Consider the following 15,694-nt stretch of genomic DNA (forward strand, 5'->3'; position numbering starts at 1 on the left):
TTGCCTTTGTTGGTTTCACACTATAGAGAATAATTCCTGAATTCGCTTATATGACACTAAACTTGAAAATCCCTGATTCTGTACATTTAAATGGCAACAGGGAATTTTCCTTAAGTAACTATATTTTAAACCTTATTTTCTTCCTGTCACTGTGCTGGACATTATGGTTTATTTCAATGAAGAGCACTTAGTCTGTGCCAGACATTGTGCTAAGCCCTAGATATTCAGTCTATTATGATAGACATTATCTATGGTCTCAAGAGACTTTCTAATGAAAGACACAGAATTAAATATGTATATTCTTAATTGTGAGAAGTTTATGAGGGAAAATAAGAGGTTGCTGTTAGAGAGCCTCTCTGTGAAAGTGACAATTAAACTGAGATCTGCCAGATGAATGGGAATTAGCTAGGTGAAGGGTGGCAGGAAGAGCATTCCAGGTGCAGGGAAAGACATGTGCAAAGACTCAAAGGCCGGAAAGACCTGATCCTCAAATCAAGAGTGGAATGACCATTGTGACTGAAACAAAAAGAGCAAGGACCAAGAGAGCCAAAAGGTGAGGAGCCAAACGTGAGCAGGGGTCAAATCATACAAAGATTTGTAGTCCAAAAACGACTTGCGGCTTTACGTACAAAAAGAAATCATTAGAAATGACATCATCTATTTAAGTTTTTAAACAATTAATTGTGCAAAAATTTGGAAATGAACTTTCAGAAGAAAAATGAAAACAAGAAAATGAGGTAGGAGGACACTGCAGTAGTCTAGGCAAGAGATGATTGTGGCTTGGACTTGGATGTTGGAAGTCAAGAGGAGAAATCTAAACCAATTAAAGTATTTTAGAGAAAGAGAGCATGTGAAGGATTGGATGTAGGGGGTGAGAAATAGCGAAGTATCAAATAACTGCCTGGTTTCTGATTTACCATTTCCTGAAATGAAAAAACTAAAAGAGCATATACATGAAACAGTAATACAACACCTAAAAAGCAAAATAAAACAATTGCAAATACAATTCAAGGACGTGTATGACTGCTAAGTGGATATAGAATAACAGTTTGACCCAGTAGGATATGAGAGATCAAGACAGCACAGTAATGTGTCTCTTTCACTATCAGAAGCAGACTTCTTTTTTCCTGTTTCAAAGCCCACACTCCCTTTTAGGTCCACCCACTGAGTTCCTGTTTCCTATCTGAAGAACACCCGTCTCCTGTCTTTGCAGAGCAGAGACAACGGATACCTCCTAACTGTTAAAGCCCAAGAGCTCCATTTACTATACTCTACCCAATTCCTCAGGATCTTGGAGGTCTACTCGGGAGAAATTGCCCTCATGGGGCTTCAGTACATTCTTATAGTACATGATATTTTATTTTGTTTATTTATTTTAAATTATTTATTTATTTATTTATTTATTTATGGCTGTGTTGGGTCTTCGTTTCTGTGCGAGGGCTTTCTCTAGTTGCGGCAAGCGGGGGCCACTCTTCATCGCGGTGCGCGGGCCTCTCACTGTCGCGGCCTCTCCTGTTGCGGAGCACAGGCTCCAGACGCTCAGGCTCAGCAATTGCGGCTCACAGGCCTAGTCACTCTGGGGCACGTGGGATGCTCCCAGACCAGGGCTCGAACCCGTGTCCCCTGCTTTGGCAGGCAGACTCTCAACCACTGCGCCACCAGGGAAGCCCAGTACATGATATTTTAAACAGACAGTTGCATTTTAATACACTGCTAGAGGGAGTGTAAATTTTCTGGAAAGTGGTACCCTTCAACACTTCAATTCCACTACTGGGAATATAGCCCAAGAAAACAATGAGAAAAAGGAGCAAAGATATAGGTACCAGCATGTTTATCTCAGTGTTATTTACAATGGTAAGAAACTGGAAACAACTTAAATGTCCTAAATAGAGGAATGGCTAAATTGAAATAGGGGAAAAGTTAGAGGAACAATAATTCAGCCAAACAATGAACCATAATAGTTTACAGTATGTACTATAAACTATTATGGCTAAATATTATGTAGCCATAATAATTTATGGTAGGGATGGGAAAGAGTATTCTCTTCCATCCTGGCTTATATTATATGAGATCAGAGTCTCTCTGCCTCTGAACTTGGGGTTTGAGAATCTGTATTTATTTATTTATTCAACAAAAATTTATTGAGCACTACATGCCAGGTACAGCTGTAGGGGCCAAAGAGACCTCTTCTTTATCACTCCTCTCTCATGGAAACTCACAAGTATGTGGTTGACCCATGTCTAATAAGGTACTCATTTTCAGTAGCGTTTACTAAGAGCTAGTCACTTAACCAAGTGCTTTTCATACTTTACCTCATTTAATTCTCACAATAACTCTGTGAGGTAGATTGTTGTCCCCATTTTTACAGATGGAGAAGACTGAAGTCTAAAGAGATCAAGTGACTTAACAAAGGTCACACAGCCACTGAAGTGACCAAGTCAGAATGTAGTTGAATGTAGTTCTGTTGACTATATATCTCATACTTTTAACTCCTTGGCTAAATTCCTACTCCAGGTGTAGCCAGATAAACACACATCACAACACTGAGGCTAATTCTTCTCCCTTCACTTAGCACCCCAAGCTTCTGTACATCACTGGACTTGAGTTCACTTAAACTAGTACTAGGTACTTGTAGTAGCTCCTTACCCATCTTGTGCTTCTTGTGTTTCACCTCATCCAGATCAAAGACCACTCTCCTTTCCTAGAAAAGGAAGAAGCAAAATCGTGTTTGAATGGCTCTTCCTTCTTGCTTCTCACTTGACATCTCCAAGCAGCAAAAAGCCTGAAAGGTGGTGTGTTATGGAGGGAAGAATTCTTCACAAGCTTCAGCTCATTCATTCAACAACAAATATTTTTGTAGTCCCTACTATGTGACAAGACTTATTTAGCGTTTTAACCTTCCAGATCCTATTTTTACAAGTTTTCAGCACTTCTTTAAGTCCATCCTTGGTTTTATATTCTTTCTTAAACCTCTTTCACACGTTCTTTGAAAATCTGATGTAGTCAGTTCCCCGGGTAAATCTCTTGACTTCTGTTTCTCGTTGTCCTGTTTCCCCTCCAGCTAACTTCTCATTCTAACTTCTGTCTTTCTGTTAATAGAAGCACCACCATTGTCTACTCACCCAGGCTTGTAACCTCAGTCACTTTCAGCCTTCTCTCCCTTTACACTCACTTCATTACTAAGTCATATCAAATTTTTTCTCATAACATAAGTTGTAACTGTCCTTTCCTTCCCATTCCTGCTGCTTGTTCTCACTAAGACTTCTTCAGTAAACTCCTAATTAGCTTCCCTACCTCCAATCTCTCCCTCTTCTAATTTGCCCTGTTCATTAGACCAGATTAATCTTCTTGAAGCATTCCCCTAACTATCACATGTTGTTCACCCAGTGACTTAAGTCTTGCCTGCTCTAACTCCATAGCATCTATTGTACGTATTCTTTTCTCTCTTTCCTTTAATTTATATTTCCCTCATTTTCCCTCCTCCCTTTAATATTGCAATAATCTCTTAACTTGTCTCAATGCTTTTAGTGTTTCCCCTTCCCAATCCATTTTCCAATCTGCCACCAGATTAATATTCTTGAAACACAGCAATGGTCCTGCCACTCTTCAGCTTAAAGCTATTTTGTGGCTTACTATTAATCATACTTAAAGTGTGTATTCCTCAGCCAGGTATTCAAACTCCATTCTTGTCTCCCATTATTCCCCTTCCTGTATCATACAGTCCAACCAAATTAATATACAAACTTTAAATTGCCCTACCTTTGAACTTTTTTTCATGTTGTCCCTTCTCCTATCTCCATCTGTTCAAATTCTGTCTCATTCTGAAGGACCCAGCTCAAATGGTGCTTCTGCAATGAGGCCTTTCTGGATGGCTATATTTATCACTAGACCTTTGTGTGTTCTATTTCTTTTTGGAGACAAACATATTTCAATTAGTTTTTAAATATATGATCCTATGATTTTGGTTAAAGTCTATGATATAAATTTGCCTACCCAGAATCCAGGAAAACGTGGTTGCCTTTTCCTGAAATTTCTACCACTTCCCCATTTTACCAACTAATTCCTCAGCCTTAGTCAAATTTAGGTTTAGAGTAGAAATTCTCCCTTTGTTATCTCTCTTTGTTGGGAGTCAAGGCCAGGCAGTTTTCTAATCTGTTGTGGTAAAGTGTAATTCGTATTGTCTGTGAAAGGCATGGGCTTTGGGCTCGGATGGTCCTAGGTTCCTGACAGCTTCATATTTTCCCAATTGTGTGAAGTCAGGCCATATACTTAACCTCTCTAAGCCTCAGTGTATTTATCTATTTGTAACCCTAACAAATCTAGTGGTCCCATGTGGTTTTGTCTCTATATAAATGGCATGTAAAGAAGCACTACCCAGAGGACAAAAAGTAATTTTAAAATTAACTTATGTGTGCTTTCAAAGAACGCCAAAGAGGAAATAGTTCATTACCCACAATGACATTTTTCAAATTTTCTTCCTCTACTCCTCAATCATATCTAACCTGGAGATGTTCCAAGAGCCTTTCACACACACGCACACCCAAAAACTAAAACTCTGTCTGTATCCCCAGTCCCTGTTCCTCTATCTTCTTCCTCTCTCAGCCATATATATATATATATATTCTATAGATTGACTTAGCCTCTCTGACATAATCCCCTCCCTCTTAGGTCCTGTCTCTCTCCACCTATTTAAAATATCCAGGAATAGAACCCACACAGCTTCTCCTTTCATGAGTAGAAGTGGAGTGAGAGAGAAGGAAAAAAATGGAGAAGGTGCATGACAAACATATTAGTAACCCTTGTCCCTTTCACATGTAAAACAGATATACCTCACATAAAATATACCTCACGTGGTCTTTAAGATGATTAAGTAATATTACATGTGTAAAGCACGTAGCATATATCTGGCATATGATTTGTACATAATGGCTGGTTAGTAGTTCTACAAATTCCATTTGTTTATTTTTTATGGATTCTAATTCTCTGGAGAAATTCTCCATATTTTCACCTATTTTCGTGAACAAACTAATCATAGTTATTTTAAGGTACTTTGCTAACCTCAGCACTTGGGTCACCTGTGGCCTTGTTTCTATTGTCTCTTTCATCATTTGGTTTTCAGACATGTGGTCCTGTCTTTTGGTGAACCCGGTAATATTTTGGTGAAAGATACTCATTGTGTCTAAATAAATTGTAGAGGCTCCAGTTGGTGTTGGCCTCTTCTGAGAGGGTTCATCCTGCCCTGCACTAAGCAGATAGGGTGTTGGCAAATCATCCTTTTCCACTCAGGAGCTACGCTGAGTCAAGGTTGGACTGCAGTCCTGCTAAGGCTCAATCTACCCCTGGTTTGCTCCTTGCCCTCTAGGATTTTCCACTGAAAACCTGGTCTATAATGTGTATTCCCTTCCCCCGGACGATCCCAACTCTAACCACTCTTTCCCAAGTCTGCTAAAATGCTCTACTTCTAGAGGCTTTCTCCTTGGGTGTTTTTGTCCTCTGCTCCATGCAGCCCCAGTATTTGGCAAATGTGCTGAGTGAGAAGTTGGCTTGAGCACCCATCTTACCCCTTTCAAGTCTCCACCAAAAAGTTCTGGTAGTTTCTCTGTTCCCTTACAAGTGCCTCAGGAGGTGCAAATCCTAGATTCTCAGCTCCCACCCCCACTCCCTCCAACTCAGAATAAACATATGCCCTCAGGATAAAAGCAATTGCAATACCTCCCTCACCTCTGAATTCTTCCTTCTCCAGAGACTGAGCCACCTCTCACTTTTATTGTCTCAGCACCTTCTCACTGCCTTCAGACAAATGGTTTCTGTATATTTTTCAGCTTTGCTAGTTATTCTAGGCAGGAAAACCAGTCTGCCTCTGGCCATTCCAACCCACTCAAATGTAGAGGTTGATGGTTATTAAACGTTCATTTATTCCCTTTTGCATCCTTTATCTGGCTAGACAGCCTATAATACATTTTTCTGGTTTACCCTCAGTTAGTTGGCTGGTTCCACCATGTTCTCATTTTCAGGTTCCTGGGTTTTCTTACAAGTATGTATAAGCATAGCTTCTGGCAAAAATGGGTGGTTTGCATTTTTATGATCTTATCTAATCTTGGCTCTATTATCACCCTACCCTTATTTTTCCTTTGCCTAATCCCCCTAATTGTTTATTTTATATTTTTTGTTGTTACCTTTTTCTAAACTTGGATAACTACTTTGTGGAATGTGGTAGGGAATTATATATATAATTTTTCCAAGTATTTATTAGACGTATTTATTCATCACCAGGAAAACATCATTTCAATTACCAAATCCTACTACATAGTCCCAGTTATGTAGCTAGTGACTCACTTTTCACATCCTCATTTCTCTTACAAAGTCATGTCTGTCTGAACTAGGAAAAGAAATGAAAATACCACCTAGATCTTTCAGTTTCATACTTAAAATGTCAGAGTTTCTGGAGACACGTTCCAGAGTTTTACGGGCCATGTCTGCCCTAATTGGCCACAGAAGTGACAGGATTCAAGCCAAGATATGCCCAGCAGGAGTCTAAGTACATAGGCAAAGACCTGGTTGGGCTGTAAATGGGTGGGGAAATGGAAATTCCTTGGTTATATTAGGCGAAGAGTCAAGAGCAAGAATCCAAGCTGAGAGTGGGGTGATGGCAGGTCAAGAGCCATTTTTTTTTAAATAAATTTATTTATTTATTTATGGCTGCGTTGGGTCTTAGTTGCTGCATGCGGGCTTTCTCTACTTGCGGCGAGCGGGGGCTACTCTTCGTTGCGGTGCGCAGGCTTCTCACTGCAGTTGCTTCTCTTGTTGCGGAGCACGGGCTCTAGGTGCGTGGGCTTCAGTAGTTGCAGCATGCAGGCTCAGTAGTTGTGGCTCACAGGCTCTAGAGCACAGGCTCAGTAGTTGTGGAGCACAGGCTTAGTTGCTCTACAGCATGTGGGATCTTCCTGGACCAGGGATTGAACCCATGTCCCCTGCATTGGCAGGCAGATTCTTAACCACTGCGCCACCAGGGAAGTCCCAGGAGCTATTTTTAAAAAATGATCAGAATGAAGTTAGTGTATACAGCCTCCAGGGGATACAGACAGGGGCTAGAATAGCAGGATAGCACGACATCAGTGGGCTTCTTGTGACCCAGCCTTGTCTGTTTCTCTTGCTTCATCTTTCACCATGCCCCTTCTATCCTCCACTCCAGCCACACTAATAAATTACGAAATGTTCCCCAAAGATGCTAAACTGCTTCACACAGCCACACCCTTTTTCATGCTGAGCCCTTCCCCTTGCCTCTATGAACCTGACAAATTTTTAATTTTTTTCCAGATTCTGCTTAAATACTTTCACTCTGAAGCTTTTCCTGCCCCCCACCATAGCCTGCCCCCACTCATCCTTTTTGACCCTTCCCCACCCATGTACCTATTGCCACATCTATTTTGAACTTCACAGAACTGATCAGCAGTAGGAATATGCACCTTAGCTCTCTGACGTGAGAAATGTCACATTATTATATTTTTCTAAATCAAATTTTAAAAATATTAGTCCCCAAGTGCTAGGATGCTGACACACTCAATATCTTTATGAGTGCCTCTTCCCCTCCCTACGGTCATACTCATAATCCTAGGGGGGCTAACAGTCCAGAAAATGTGGAAAATGGCCCTTTGGTCTTCAATACACCTCCAGTATTGTTGAATAGAAGTGACAAGGGCAGACATCTTTGTCTTGCTCCTAATCTTAGGGGCAAGGCACCCAGTCTTTCACCACTACTTATGATGTTAGCTGTAGGTTTTTTGTAGAGGCCTTTGTTAGGGTGAAGAAGTTCCATTCTGTTGAATGTTTTTATCATGAATTTTATCAAATGCTTTTTCTGCCTCTATTGAGATGATTATGTAGTTTTGTCCATTAGTCTATTAACATGATATATTATTACATTGTTTGATTTTTGGATATGAAGCCAACCTTGTGTTCCTAGAATAAATCCCTCTTGTTATGTATAATCCTTTCTATATATTACTGGATTTGGTTGGCTGGTATGTTGTTGAGGATTTTTGCATCTATATTCATAAGGGATATTTGTCTGTAATTTTCTTGTGATATCTTTTTCTAGTTTTAGTATCAGGGTAATACTAGCCTCACAGATGAGTTGCAAAGTGTTCCTTCATCTTCTGTTTTTTTGGAAGAATTTCTGAAGGATTAATGTTATTTCTTTAAAGGTTTGGTACAATTCACCAGTGAAGCCATCTGGGCCTTGACATTTTTTGTGGAAAATTTTCTGATTGCTAATTCTATATCTTTACTTGTTATAGGTTGTACAAAAAAGTTAATATAGCAGACATGAAATTCCTTTCCTTAGAAAGTCCTGCTTGCAAGATTGACCCTTGGCTGGCATCTGGGAAGTTGGATTTAGGGAGTGTTTCCACCATCCCCTAAATAATAAGAGTGGCTTACTGTGCCTAAACTTTGCGAAAGTATATGCTGACATCTGCTTTTCTTCTAGGAGTCTAGAATTTTGGTACGTGCTAGGTACAGGGTGCCTATGTGACCAGCCTCAAAAAAATGTTGGACACTGACTCTCTCATGACTTCTCCTGGTAGGCAACATTTTACACATGTTGTCACAATTCAACACTAGAGGAATTAAGTACATTCTGTGTGACTCCATAGGTAGAGGACTCTTAAAAGCTTGCTCCTTGTTTCCTCTGGACTTCACCCCATGAGATTTTCTCCATGCTGATTTTCCTTTGTATTCTCTGGATGTAATAAGTCATATTTATGAGTATGACTATACGCTAAGTCCTGTGAGTCTTCTTAGTGAATCACTGAACCTGGGAGTGGTCTTGGGGACCCCTGACACAAATTTATTCAGATTTTCTATTTCCTTTTGAGTCAATCTCAGCAGTTTGTGTCTTTCTAGGAATCTGTCCTTTTCATCTAGGTTATCTAATTTGTTGTCATATAATTGTTTACAATATTCTCTTATAATCCTTTTCATTTCTGTAAGGTCAGTAGTGATGCCACCTCTTTTTTTTTTATTTTAGTAACTTAGATATTTTCTCTTTTTTCCATTGATCAACCTAGCTAACAGGGTTTTTTTTTTGTTTGTTTTTGTTTTGTTTTGGTTTGTTTTGATCTTTTCAAAGAATCAACTTTGGTTCCATGATTTTCTCTATTATTTTTATATTCTCTATTTCATTTCTTTCTACTCCCGTATTTTTTAATTTCCTTCCTTCTACTTGCTTTAGGTTTGGTTTGGTCTTCTCTTTCTAGTTTCTTAAGGTGGAAGGTTAAGTTATTGATTTGAGATCTTTCTTCTTTTTATTTTAATAGAGGAGTTTTCAGCTATAAATGTCCCTCTAAGCACTGCTTTAGCTGTATTTCATAAGTTTTGGTATGTTGTGTTTTTACTAAAACTCATCTCAAATTATTTTCTAATTTCCCTGGTGATTTCTTCTTTGATCTACTGATTACTTAGGAGTATGTTATTTAATTTTCACATACTTATGAATTTCCCAAATTTCTTTTCATTATTGATTTCTAATTGCATTCCACTGTGGTCAGAGAAGATACTTTGGATGATTTTTTTTTTTTTAAGTTCTTCAGATACAATCCAGTATCTTTTTTTTTTTTTTAATTTTATTTATTTATTTAGTTTTGGCTGTGTTGGGTCTTCGTTGTGGTATGCGGGCTTCTCATTGAGGTGGCTTCTCTTGGTGCGGAGCTTGGGCTCTAGGCGCGCAAGCTCAGTTAGTTGTGGCACGTGGGCTCAGTAGTTGTGGCTCAGGGGCTCTAGAGCGCAGGCTCAGTAGTTGTGGCACACGGGCTTAGTTGCTCCATGGCATGTGGGATCTACCCAGACCAGGGCTCGAACCCATGTCCCCTGCATTGGCAGGCGGATTCCCAACCACTGCACCACCAGGGAAGCCCTGGATGATTTTAATCTTTTAAAATGTATTGTAGTTTGTTTTATGGCCTATCACATGGCCTATTCTGGAGAATGTTCCATGTTCACTTGAGAAGAATGTATAATCTGCTGTTTGGGGGTTTGAAATCTCTTTTACCATCTTCCCCTGGTCTCCTTTGTGGAAGCCAGTGTGAGAGTAGCAGAGTAGTGGATATTGTAGCTTCTTTTTCTTCCCTTCCTGGGTCCTGCCTTCTGGAGTGAGAGAATAAGCAAATAATGCCAAATTAACAACTTCTTCCTGATGTCCTTCCAGATTCCAAAAACCCCCAGGTATGCATGGCTTTTCTGTAACTAGCTGTGATTTCTCTTCCTAGATACATTATGACAATGAAATGTGTCTCTTCCCACAAGCAATGCAAAATGAGTGCTCTTGCTCTTCCCTACTCTCAGCGACTGCCTCAGGAACACTCCCACTCAGGAGTTGGTCAGCGCTTCTTTAATGGATGGACTTGGTCCCACATCATCATATTGATGGCAAACCAAGGGAGTGCTGGTTTGATGAGATTAGAGCTTTTACCTGATATAATAAACTCCCATCTGCCCTTCTGACAGTGCCATTAAAATTGTCCCTTCTACTCCTGTTTCCCCATATACCCGGAAGTGAGTAACCACATCCTCTTCCTTTTCTTTGAAATCTGTAAAGGATCCATTTGTCTGTAACTAACAGAAAACCAACCCAACTCTACTTTGAGTAATTAAGAGTTTATTTTTCTCATGTAACAAGAAGTGCAGGGACAGACAATTCTGGGGCTGACGCAGTTGATCAACACCATCAAGGACCCAGACTCTTTCCATTTTCTCACTGCAGCATCCACAGCAGGTGTACTTTTCATCCTTATGCCTGCTGCCTCATGGCCACAAGATGGCTGCTGCACCTTAAGACCAAGTCTTGTCCTAGGGAGAAAGAAGGGGTGGGGTGCAGAGGCAAAAAGCCTGCCAGCGTATTACAAAGCTTTTCCAGAAGCCCCACCCAGCAACTTCTGCTGATGTCTCATTATTTAAGTATAGGTCACATATCACCCCACACCAATCACTGAAAGACTGAAAAATGGGTAAAGAGAAGGGAGAGGGCAAGGGAGAGAGGAGCAGTGGCCAGGAAACCAACAGTGGCTGCCACACCTTCCTTCACAGCTTTAGTAGTTAGAAGAGGGGGAGGATGACTTTAATCAGGCTGAGCTTGGAGTATGACATTGCATTCAATTCTGTCCCTGTCACACCTGTTCTAATAAGAATCTATCCCCACTTCCTAAAATCTAAACTTCCTGGCACCTTCTGTAGCAAAGTCCCTAAGCACAACATAAATATAGACACCTTTTCACCTGCCTTCTGGTAAATTCAGCATCCAACTCATGCTCCTTTTTTTAGAATTAGCAAAAACATATTCTAAAGTACTCAGCAGTCATCCATAGTCATTAAGCATTGTTCAATTTGAGGACCCCAAAAGTTAGTCTTCTGGGACATCACCATGCCACTGCCTTTTCTCAGCCTCAGATACCTGGTTTGTCAGTTAATCATTTCCATCACAGGTACAATGCCTGTACAAACAAGTCAACCCATGACCTCGTTCAAGCTTGGGTCCTGGACTTCAAGTAATCACTGTCCAGGAAGAGGTTAGAAATTCAGAGTCAAAATAGGAGCCTTAAAGTTCAATTTCCCTATCTCTCACTTTCTCAGAATGCTCCTGGAAAATGCAGATAAATTAATATCTTTATCAAACTCTAATAAGTACATTTGCCTGTCTTCCTTCCAGAGCCTTCCGTCAACCTCTCTGTAAATCAGCCCAGAAGTTTTAAAGCATTCTGTAAAATCCTTTCAAATCAGCCTCTTCCCAGTCCTATGATAGTTCCCACATCAGGAGTTACTTTTGAGAGACCTCACGTATTTCTGCATACCAGTTCTCTAACAGAATCTTCGCTATTGTCTCAAAGTCAATAGACTCAAATTCTAAAGATCATAATTTTTTTGGGTGCCACATTCAAAGTTTCTTAGTAATCCCAGGGTGTAGTGGTTTTGAATTTGTTTCATAACTCTGAGGTGCAAGAAATGTCATATTGCCATAGTTTTAGCCCCCAGGGACTTGCCACAGTGGCAAGATATTCTATTCTCCATGGAGTCTTGGAAAGGTAACCAACTGCCCCAGTTTGCCCAGGACCGAAGTGTTTTCTGGGACACAGGACTTTCAGTGCTAAAGATGGGCAAACTGAAACAGTTGGTCATCCTAAATCTTGGGCAAACATTAGTTTACAAACCTTCTGCTTACTATATTACAAGCTCTAAGAGGGCAAGGAACATGTCTAATGAATTTCTATATACCCATGCCTAGTGCTTGGGACATAATAGGCATTCAATAAATTCTTAATAAATAAACAAACTAATCTACAAACAAATGCATGAACCAGCATGAAAAAAAGAAGATTAAAATAATGATAATCAAAGCCTGAGCCACACTGGAAGTTACTTGAGCCAAATGAAAATGGAGTGCCCTGCAATTTCCTAATATCCCTTCCAGAGAACATCCCTTGCAGGCTTAAAAAGGCCATGTCCATATACCCTGAGAAAACCATAATTCAAAAAGAGTCATGTACCACAATGTTCATTGCAGCTCTATTTACAATAGCCAGGACAAGGAAGCAACCTAAGTGTCCATCAACAGATGGATGGCTAAGGAAGATGTGGCACATATATACAATGGAATATTACTCAACCGTAAAAAGAAATGAAATTGAGTTATTAGTAGTGAGGTGGATGGACCTAGAGACTGTCATACAGAGTGAAGTAAGTCAGAAAGAGAAAAACAAATAATGTATGCTAATTCCACATATATATGGAATCTAAAAAAAATGGTTCTGAAGAACCTAAGGGCAGGACAGGAATAAAGACGCAGATGTAGAGAATGGACTTGAGGACACGGGGAGGGGGAAGGGTAAGCTGGGACAAAGTGAGAGAGTGGCATGGACATATATACACTACCAAATGTAAAATAGATAGCTAGTGGGAAGCAGCCGCGTAGCACAGGGAGATCAGCTCAGTGCTTTGTGACCACCTAGAGGGGTGGGATAGGGAGGGTGGAAGGGAGACGCAAGAGGGAGGGGATATGGGGATATATGTATATGTATAGCTGATTCACTTTGTTATAAAGCAGAAACTAACACACCATTGTAAAGCAATTATACTCCAATAAAGATGTTAAAAAAAAAAAAAAAAAGGCCATGTCCTCAGAGCAGGAGCAAATTCTCCCCATGCACACATACACCATGATTTCTATATCATTTATTTCCAATCTGATGGACTTGAGAAGCATCAGGTAGACTTTCCATACATTCTGTATCTGTTCTTCAGGAAGACAGCACATCTCCAGATATAAGCAAAATGTTAAGAAAGCATGAACTTCTGAAGGCACCTACCACCTGCCTGGCTTACCAGACCCCCTCAGAGTTCTGTGCTGTACAAAATGATGACACTGCTTTAAAGTGTCTAGAACTGGGTGAGGGGAGGGCGAGCAAGCAGGCCAGCGACCGACTGGCCGGCAGGGCGGGGTTGCGGAGAATAATGTGATGCAGCCTCGACCACCAGAAGGGGCCCAGCAGGGTTGATGTGTTGTTCTAGAGAAGGAACTGGAAGCAATCAAAGCTTGAGTCGGGAGATGGAAGAAGAAGCTGAGAAGCTAAAGGAGCTGCAGAATGAAGTACAGAAGCAAATGAATATGAGTCCACCTCCAGCAATGCTGGCCCACTGATCATGTCCATTGAGGAGAAGATGGAGGCCGATGCCCATTCCACCTATGTTGGCAAAGTGGACTCTGGTGCAACAGCGGAAGAGCTGGAAGCACACTTTCATGGCTGTGGTTCAGTCAACCACGTTACCATACTCTGTGACAAATTTAGTGGCCATCCCAAAGAGTTTGCATATATAGAGTTCTCAGACAAACAGTCAGTGAGGGCTTCCCTGGCCTTAGATGACTTCCTATTTAGAGGAAGACAAATCAAGGTGATCCCAAAGCGAACCAACAGACCAGGCATCAGCACAGCAGACCAGGGTTTCCCACAAGTCCGATTCCGAGCCCGAACCCCCGACTACAACAGTTCCCCCTCTCAATTCTACAGTGGTTTTAACAGCAGGCCCTGGGGTCACGTCTACAGGGGCTGGGCTAGAGAGACATCATGGTATTCCCCTTACTTAAAAAAAGTGTGTATTAGGAGGAGGGGCGGTGAAAAGAGGAAAGAAGGGGGACAAAAGAATTAAAAAAAAAAAAAGAAAAACAGGAAAAAAGAAGTTTCTAGAACTCCAGCCCCACCCCCACCCCAGCACATTTGCTCTGGGGTATAATTCTAATGCCACAGCAGGTTTTTTCTGCTTCACTGTGTCACTTTCCACTTGTCTTCCACAAGACACTGATAATTCCTCTATCCCCTTAAAATCTTTTTTCTCCTTTTTGCCTTTCCTCCTGTATTATTTCTTCCAACTTTTCATATATGTTAGAGTGGGTAGAGCTAGTGTGCTTTCTTTCATCTTATGTAGCAAGGAGACTGTTATGTACCTGTTATGATGATCACCTCAAGGAAGAGAACACAATTTAAAGATTTAAAGATGATTGTAACAGTCCTGACTCCATGGTTCCTGGAGTTGTGGTTTTCCTTGAAAAACTACCACAGAAAATTGTCTCATTTCCATGCCTGGTTTAAAAGGGTACATGCAGAAAATCTGCTAATATGTCTGCTTGTCTCTTCTTCTTACCCATATGCTAACTTATTTAATCTCCATGGCAGACGACAGTGTCACCCCTCTGTTCTGCAGTACCCTTCACTCAAAGAGTTGCCACCCCCAGAATTTTGACCCTTCTTTTTGTCCTGTGATGGGCTGAGTTGATCTCAAGGGCCCTGTCCCCACCCACCTCCTTGTACCAAAGCTTTCCTCTCCCTGGTCTCTCCTCCTCCTCTCTCTTCCCAGGTGACTTTGACCACCTTCTTTTTAAGCCCTCTCTGGACATTCCAGGGACATTCCCCAATCAGCCCACTCTAACCCCAGTTGTGCAACACAAGCAAAATTTATCACCCTCAAAATGAGACCTGAATTTTCACAGCATCCCACAGAAGTCTCTGTTTTAAGACTCTGTTTTTAAGGATTTCAGTTCTTTTTTTTTTTTTTTAATAAATTTATTTATTTATTTTTGGCTGTGTTGGGTCTTCGTTTCTGTGCGAGGGCTCTCTCTAGCTGCAGCGAGCGGGGGCCACTCTTCATCACCGTGCGCGGGCCTCTCACTATCGTGGCCTCTCTTGTTGCGGAGTACAGACTCCAGATGCGCAGGCTCAGTAGTTGTGGCTCACGGGCCCAGCTGCTCCGCGGCATGTGGGATCTTCCCAGACCAGGGCTCGAACCCGTGTCCCCTGCATTGGCAGGCGGATTCTCAACCACTGCACCACCAGGGAAGCCCAGGACTTCAGTTCTTGAAACTCCATATTTATCATTGGGTAATATATTAGCCCCCTCTAAGGTGAACACCTACTTCATCTCTGAACTTGTCTCTGCATTGATAACCCTTTGTGTATGTCCCTAATCAGGGAAAAAGAATAGTACCTTGGGGCACTGGTGATTCAGGCAGAAAGTCCCTCCCTCCCCAGGGCCAGGGTGAAATGGCTCAGCCCTCCCTGACACCCCCAGAGGAACCTGGGGAAGCCTCATTTGGGACTAATCCTCCAAACACGCCAAAGACTGAAGATGAACCAGCGTTTATGTATGTCTTTGT

The 15,694-nt window shown here is 41.2% G+C and overlaps 1 protein-coding gene and 1 pseudogene across 8 annotated transcripts in view; both read left to right on the plus strand.

The window, feature by feature from the left end:
- The window catches only part of M1AP (meiosis 1 associated protein), a 92,326-nt gene that overhangs the window by 72,779 nt on the left and 3,853 nt on the right, over positions 1–15,694 (plus strand). The gene's annotated exons all lie outside the window — the stretch shown is intronic.
- Positions 13,569–15,690, plus strand: LOC309611952 (polyadenylate-binding protein 2 pseudogene; annotated as a pseudogene). The gene has a single exon. The product of its transcript is annotated as a polyadenylate-binding protein 2 pseudogene (transcript).

This window comes from Balaenoptera borealis (assembly GCF_965194805.1).
Source record: "Balaenoptera borealis genome assembly, chromosome: 15".
NCBI classification, from domain to species: domain Eukaryota; kingdom Metazoa; phylum Chordata; class Mammalia; order Artiodactyla; family Balaenopteridae; genus Balaenoptera; species Balaenoptera borealis.